This window comes from Coffea eugenioides, unplaced genomic scaffold (assembly GCF_003713205.1).
Source record: "Coffea eugenioides isolate CCC68of unplaced genomic scaffold, Ceug_1.0 ScVebR1_2111;HRSCAF=3078, whole genome shotgun sequence".
NCBI classification, from domain to species: Eukaryota; Viridiplantae; Streptophyta; class Magnoliopsida; order Gentianales; family Rubiaceae; genus Coffea; species Coffea eugenioides.
The window spans coordinates 23546-31323 of NW_020862569.1; the positions used below are offsets into that span (position 1 = coordinate 23546).

At 32.3% G+C, this 7778-nt stretch overlaps 1 long non-coding RNA gene across 1 annotated transcript; it reads right to left on the reverse strand.

The window, feature by feature from the left end:
- Nucleotides 1–2258: 2258 nt before the first annotated feature.
- LOC113756241 lies at nucleotides 2259–6035 on the reverse strand. The gene is made up of 2 exons (XR_003465879.1): nucleotides 5913–6035; nucleotides 2259–2434 (listed from the first exon to the last, which is right to left on the reverse strand). It is a non-coding gene; the product is annotated as an uncharacterized LOC113756241 (long non-coding RNA).
- Nucleotides 6036–7778: the final 1743 nt, after the last annotated feature.

Genomic DNA, 7778 nt, shown 5'->3' on the forward strand with positions numbered 1-7778 from the left:
TACTCAATTATATGGGGTTACAATGTCATATAAAATATTATTAAAATACAGATATATTATAATATTTTATAAATATTTATAAACTTAAGAATTAAAGCAATTTCTAAACAAGGCTGGTTTATACCCTAAATGATTTGTATAAACTATAAAAATGATTATATTTTGTATTAAGATATGATTATATGGGGTATTTTGAAATGATTATATAAACAAATGACTATATCCTTAATACAAAATATTTATAATGGGGTATAAATGTATTATTTTTAATACATTTATAATGGGGTTGTTGGCTAAAATATTCAATTCTTAAACCCATTTATAATGGGGTTATATAATATTTAATTTAAACATATTTATAATCTAAACTTAATAGAAATAAATTTAAACAATCATTTATAAGGACCTTGAATATGGGGTATAAGAAATATTTGTATAATCAGGATAAACTAACATATTTAAGTATTTATCTATTCACTTAATGATTTCAAAAGCCATCTAATATTTAACCCCACATGAACTGAATTGCATATCAGGCAGTAAATATTTTAGCCTTGTAATAACCTCTTGAAAACTGGGTATTTATATAAATACCTAGGATTTTCCCATATAAAAGCTAAGATTATAAATAGATAAATAATAAAAATTTAAGTCTATGAAAAGAAAATCTAGTGCTTCATAAACATTATAAATAGATGAATAGATATTAATAAGGCTTCTAACCCCATCTAAGACTAATAAGGAGAAATCTTTCTAAGACTCTGGGTAAAGACAATTTCTAAGGCTCTAATATGAATGGAAATCTGAGCCATCTAATATGAATGTTGCATTAAATTTCTTCAGATTCCTCTAAGATTTTTACTATATTAATATTGTTGAAAGAAAATAGAGAGAGTTTTGAACTTACTTGTACTTAAAGTTCTTGAATAGTTTTGAATTTAGATATTAGATGAGCATGGGGTGTGGAAGCGAATATGAATGAAAGCTTGGGATTTTATTGGAAACTAGGAGAATGTTTACAATAAGGAAGGTTCAGATCACATAAATTGATCGATGCCTGTTTTTTGGAATCCTACATCTATTTATACATGAATTGAAATGTTCATTTCATTTTCATTTTATTTGAATCTTATCTTTTTATCTTCGTAATCTTGAAATCTTCATCTGATTGGATGGAGCAATCCGTAGCTTTTGAAATGTTGCCAACAATCCTAGCTTTTAGTAGTCATACGGATCTTGTGCGCATGACCCACCAAAATGGTCAAATGTTTGAGTGGGTGATGACGAAAATTCCTCCGCCGTAGTAGATCCAGCTGTTGTGGGTCCTTGATTTGAAATTCCTTTGTCTTCTTTTGTTTGTTCCTTCAAATAATTCAGATATTCTTTAAGCATATCCGGATTTGTTATCATTTTTTAAAGAAAAAAATCTTGAGCCGGATTTGCTGCTTCTGTCTCTTTTCCTTTTGAAGGGGTGTTTGGCCTTTGAATACTTGAACAGGCAGCGACCTTTTGAAGCGAATTTTTTTCTTTTGTTTGAACTGTCACTAATTGCTGCATGGTCCATTTGAGTTTTTCGCCTGTTTGAAGAAATTTGAGTACTGTCTCTTGGGAGCATATTTCTTGTTTGAATTCATCCCACCATTTAACTTTGAATTTTCGAACCAAAGACATTGGTAATGGTGCTTCTAAATCTTGCATAATTTTAAAACTCCAGCAAAATATCCAGGGTACTTTGAATTCTGTGTGAAATAATATTGAACGAGTATATTCTTCTCCTTGAATCTTTTTGCAATAAGTTTGAAATCCCATTAACACTTTTGGAGGATATATCTCCTGTTGAGGTCCATAATATCTCCACCAATGATAGAACCAAATTGGAAAATCCTTTGGGCAATGTTCATGGAATATAAAAAATCATGAATGATCAAATGGTCTGTATAGAAAAGCTCTATACCAGGCTTGTTTGTAATCCTGATATGTGAATTCTTCTGGAATCCTTCGGACTGAAAAATTCTTTTTTGAATAAATAGAGGCCCATTCTCCTGGGGAGCAAACCTTTTTAATTATACATTTGCAATGGGCTAAACAAGTCTATATAAAAAATGGACATTAGCAGATAATACTGTAGTTACTGCAATACATCCTCCATTACAAGAAATCAAAATTAATGATTTAACCACGGCCTCCCCATTTAAAAAAGGTAGAGAAGCACAAGATAATGCAATATTAGTTTATGAAGATATTAAAACAGTATATCATCAAAATAATTATACAAATCAATTATTACATTCGGTATCCCAAAATGTAGAATATTTAGATACAAAAATTCAAACAATAGGAAATAAATTAGAAAAAAATGATAGAAGCTATTCCAGGAATTTCCACACCTAAATTTCCTAATGATATTTCAGCACCACATTTCCAATCTAGAAGCCTGCAATATAAACAAGAAGAAGAATTAGCACAAGCACAAATATTAGGAAGAATTCAAAGAAGCTTAACAATTACAGACCCTAGTACATCAAGAATTCAAACATTAGAATAATGAAAAATTAAAGAAATTTCAGAATCTGAAGAAACAACCACTCCAGAAGAATTTTCAGACATCGAAGAAGAAGAACAAAACAATCAGTTAATAGATGTAGTTGAAGGACAATTTGATTATACCATAAATAAAATTTCGAGAAAAAAATATAAAAAAACCCCAAAGAAACTATAAAAATTGGAAAATGATAGACACTAGAAATTATTATACAAGACCAATACCTCCAGATATTCAATATGAAGAAAGGTCAAAATTTCACACCAGTAAATATGATGGAAAATCATTATATGAATGGAATATAGATGGCAAAACAGAATATGAGATATTAAATACATTACAAGAAATGAGAATGGCAAGATTAGCATATAAAGTAAGACATGCAGATGAAAAATCAATTGCAACAATATTAATATCAGGATTCACAGGTCAATTAAAAAATTGGTAGGATAATGCATTAACATTAGAAAGCAAAACTGCAATATTAAATCACACTATAGAAGTTGAAGATGAGCAAGGTAACATCACTACTAAATCAGATGCAGCAAAATTCTTAACAGTCACAATTGCAATGTATTTTGTAGGAAATCCAAAAGAAGAATTACATTCTAATAAAATGTTTTTAACCAATTTAAGATGTCCAACTCTTACAGATTACAGATGGTACAAAAATATGTTTTTAACACATGTATTAAGAAGATCTGATTGTAATATGTCTTTCTGGAAAGAAAAATTTATCACTGGACTACCAACTTTATTTTCTCAAAGAATTATGACTAATTTACAAAAAGAAATGGGTACAGATATATTATCATTAGAAGGAGTCACTATGGGACAATTATTAGGATTTATTAAAAAAGAAGGATTAGTATTATGCATAGAATTAAAAATGCAACAAAAGTATGGATCACAAAAATAAGAAGTATGATCATTTTGTGAAGCTTTTGGTATTCAAGGGTATTAGATCACCCTCTGCATTGAAAAGAAAATCTTACAAAAAAAACCGATTATATTAAAAAAGGGAGAAGACAACCTTCTAGGATTTCCAATGAACCCTATTATAAAAAATTTAAGAAAAGATTTCAAAACAATAGAAATATTACTTGCTGGAAATGCGGAAGATTAGGACATAAAGCTAATAATTGCAAAGTAAAGCAAAAAATAAATGAAATATTTTCAGATAATTCAGAATTAAAGAAAAAAATATTAGCAATCATGATAAATGAGGAAGAGGTAGAATATATATCAAATGGATCTGAGGATTACAATGATGATAAAGAAATAAGTTCAGATGAATGTAATTGCAAAGATAAAAAATATATAAATGTTATAACTACAAAGGAAGATAAAGAATTTTTATTAGATCTAATAGAGAAAATAGATAATATAGAAACAAGGAAGACGTATTTAGAAAAATTAAAAGGGATAATATTAGCAGAAGAAAAAATTCCAAAAATAACTGAACCCTTTAGTATTTCTAGATTATTAGATAAATATTCTATAGAAGGAATAATTAAAAAAGACAACCCATTCTTTACAAAAGGAAATCAATGAATTAAAACAACAGGTAAAAGTTCTACAAAAAGAAATATTAGAATTATATACAAAATATTTAAGTTTAGAAACTAAGATTACTATATTACAAAGCCAATTAGCCTCAAGTTCAAAAATACCAACAGAACCGATTCAAAACCCCATATTAGAAATAGAAGATAGAACTAAAAACAAAGAAAAAGATTATGTTGCATATGATCCATACGGTGTTGCCTAGCAAAATCTGCTGGCATATTTGAGTGGCACAGAATCTGGCATTCTTTAAAGGTCAATCCTTGCGTAGACAGACCATTTGTGATCGTATTATGGCAGATGCGGTGGGATTGATCTGTGGGAAGGTTGAAGGGGAAACGGATGGTTTTCCGTCCTGGCATGCTTTTTATGCCAGTCTCTCTGGATGGCGCCCTCGATACTACCATCGGTTGGTTGGTTGGGAGTCGCCAGTTCAGGGGATGTGGAAGCTAAACACCGATGGCTGTTCATTGGGCAATCCGGGGAAGAGTGGAGGGGGTGGTGTACTTAGGGATGCGTTTGGTGAGTTGGTATTTGGATTCTCCATCCCTCTTGGAAAGGTGACAAGTCTACAAGCAGAGACCAAGTCATTAGTATATGGGGTGTAGCAGTGCTTGTTGCGGGGCTTCTCCAGCATTCAGGTGGAGATGGATTCGCTCCTGTTAGAGAATATCCTCCGAGGCAAATCGAAGTGTCCGTGGCTGATTCGATCGGAAATTGACGCATTCCAGGCAATTTGTGAGATGGGTTGGACGGTGGGACATTGCTATCGAGAGGCGAACCAGGTGCTGGATGTGTTGGCCAAGGTGGGGGCTAATGGTTCGGGTACTGTTATTTAAACTTATCAATCGGAGCTGCCGAGGCTGGCCAGGGGGGCCTTGATACTAGACAAAACTGGAACTCTTGCCATTCGTGTTAGGGTTGTTCGTAAATAAACTCCTTTCTATCTGTTTCTAATAATACAAGGGGGGTGGTGTCCCTCCCCGGTACGGGGTTAGCCAAAATAAAAAAAAAGAATATCTAAGACTAATGAATCCATTATTAATGGGTCTGTCATGTCTAATGAATAGTTAGGTGCACAATTAAAATAAATAGGACCATTACATGTGTTAGTTTGAATTAATGCTAATAAAGAGCTTTTATATCTTTTGAGTCTTGTATCTCTTAATGCCATGAAAATTGGGGCATCTACCCCCATATGAACTAAGGGTTTTACGGCTACTTGTACCAAACCTATGTGAATACATCTATATCCATTATTAATATATTTTTGTAATGATTGGTCATTTAATAAATGTATAGTTTGAAATTGTTCGTTTACAGATCGAGTCTCTTCATGTATTTTTATAGTCATTGCTACTTTGAAATCAAATAATCCTACTTTGTAAATTTCTTCAATTTTCTGTTCAAGTATAGTCCAATTTGAACTATCTATTTCCATCTTAACTTCATTACTTAATACCAAGTCTAAATTCTTTGAATCAGATCTAGTCATCCATCGTTTTAATTTTGCTGCCATTTTTGCTAATCTCTTCTATTCATCTATCCTATGGGAACACCAGAGTCTTATGTCGGGAACACCAACTCTCTAGACTTACCAACAGTCTCACTAAGTCTCAATGGCTTACCAACACAGCATAGAAAACAGACAAAATATAGCATAAATAGTAACTTTAATTAAAAGAATTTCTGACCAGACTCTGATACCAGAACCAGCCCAGGCATGAAGGCATTAATTAAAAAGAAAATAAATAATTGAAATCAGGCTTGTTGAAAGAAAATAAAAAGAGAGTTTTGAACTTACTTGTAATTAAAGTTCTTGAATAGTCTTGAATTTAGATATTAGATGAGCGTGGGGTGTGGAAGCGAATATAAATGAAAGCTTGGGATTTTATTGGAAACTAGGAGAATGTTTACAATAAGGAAGGCTCAGATCACATAAATTGATCGATGTCTGTTTATTGGAATCCTACATCTATTTATACATGAATTGAAATGCTCATTTCATTTTCATTTCATTTGAATCTTATCTTTTTATCTTCGTAATCTTGAAATCTTCATCTGATTGGATGGAGCAATCCGTAGCTTTTGAAATGCTGCCAACAATCCTAGCTTTTAGTAATCATACGGATCTTGTGCGCATGACCCACCAAAAGGGTTAGATGTTTGAGTGGGTGATGACGAAGATTCCTCCGCCGTAGTAGATCCAGCTGTTGTGGGTCATTGATTTGAAATTCCTTTGTCTTCTTTTGTTTGTTCCTTCAAATAATTCAGATATTCTTGAAATATATCCGGATTTGTCATCATTTTTGAAAGAAAAAAATCTTGAGTCGGATTTGCTGCTTCTGTCTCTTTTCCTTTTGAAGAGGTGTTTGGCCTTTGAATACTTGAAGAGGCAGCGACCTTTTGAAGCGAACTTTTTTCTTTTGTTTGAACTGTCACTAATTGCTGCATGGTCCATTTGAGTTTTTCGCCTGTTTGAAGAAATTTGAGCACTGTCTCTTGGAAGCATATTTCTTGTTTGAATTCATCCCACCATTTAACTTTGAATTCTCGAACCAAAGACATTGGTAATGGTGCTTCTAAATTTTGCATAATTTTAAAACTCCAGCAAAATATCCAGGGTACTTTGAATTCTGTGTGAAATAATATTGAACGAATATATTCTTCTCCTTGAATCTTTTTGTAATAAGTCTGAAATCCCATTAATACTTTTGTAGGATATATCTCCTGTTGAGTTCCATAATATCTTCACCAATGATAGAACCAAATTGAAAAATCCTTTGGGCAATGTTCATGGAATATAAAAAACCATGAATGATCAAATGGTCTGTATAGAAAAACTCTATACCAGGCTTGTTTGTAATTCTGATATGTGAATCCTTCTGAAATCCTTCGGACTGAAAAATTCTTTTTTGAATAAATAGAGGCCCATTCTCCTGGGGAGCAAATCTTTTTAATTATACATTTACAATGGGCTATTTCCTTTGGATTTGAAGGATTGGGTTTTGCAATAATTTCGACTGATCCAGTATCAACTAGAATCAGTTCATAATAAGATTGAGCTTTGAGGGGATCATCAGGACACCAATAGCATCTTTCTGGAAAAATCCTCTGAGTAAGTGTTTTGAGTGTAGCATAGGGAGGTACTTCTTTGAATTTAGTTAGAGTAATATGTTGAATCAGGGATTTTATAATGTAAGGAGATTTTTCTTTTGTAATTGGGGTTTGTGGTGCTTTTGAAGAGGTGGATGGATTTTGAGCTGCTTGAACTTAAGATAAAGTTGGAAAATCTTGAAATAAACTATATCTATTTGAAGTAGGGACCTTACTTTGAGACATTTCATAACCCTTTGGAGTGCGAGCCATATTTACAAAATTAAAGTCAAGAAATAATTTTGTTGAGTTTCTCTCGAAGCTGTTGAATTTATTGGTCATTGTTGACCTTAGTCCCTATCTTTTGATTTTTACAAAACAAATAGATGATACTAATATCTCTTCAAGATATACTTTCAGTTTTGAAGTTATTTGATTCCATGAATAAGTGCAATTGAAAGAAGACAAAGGTTGTTGAAAGCTGTCGGACGCTTGTGATGACAGTACCGGACGTCCGATAATCATTTCACAACTTCGGACGCATGCTTCGGACGTCCGATAGGATCCTTCGAAG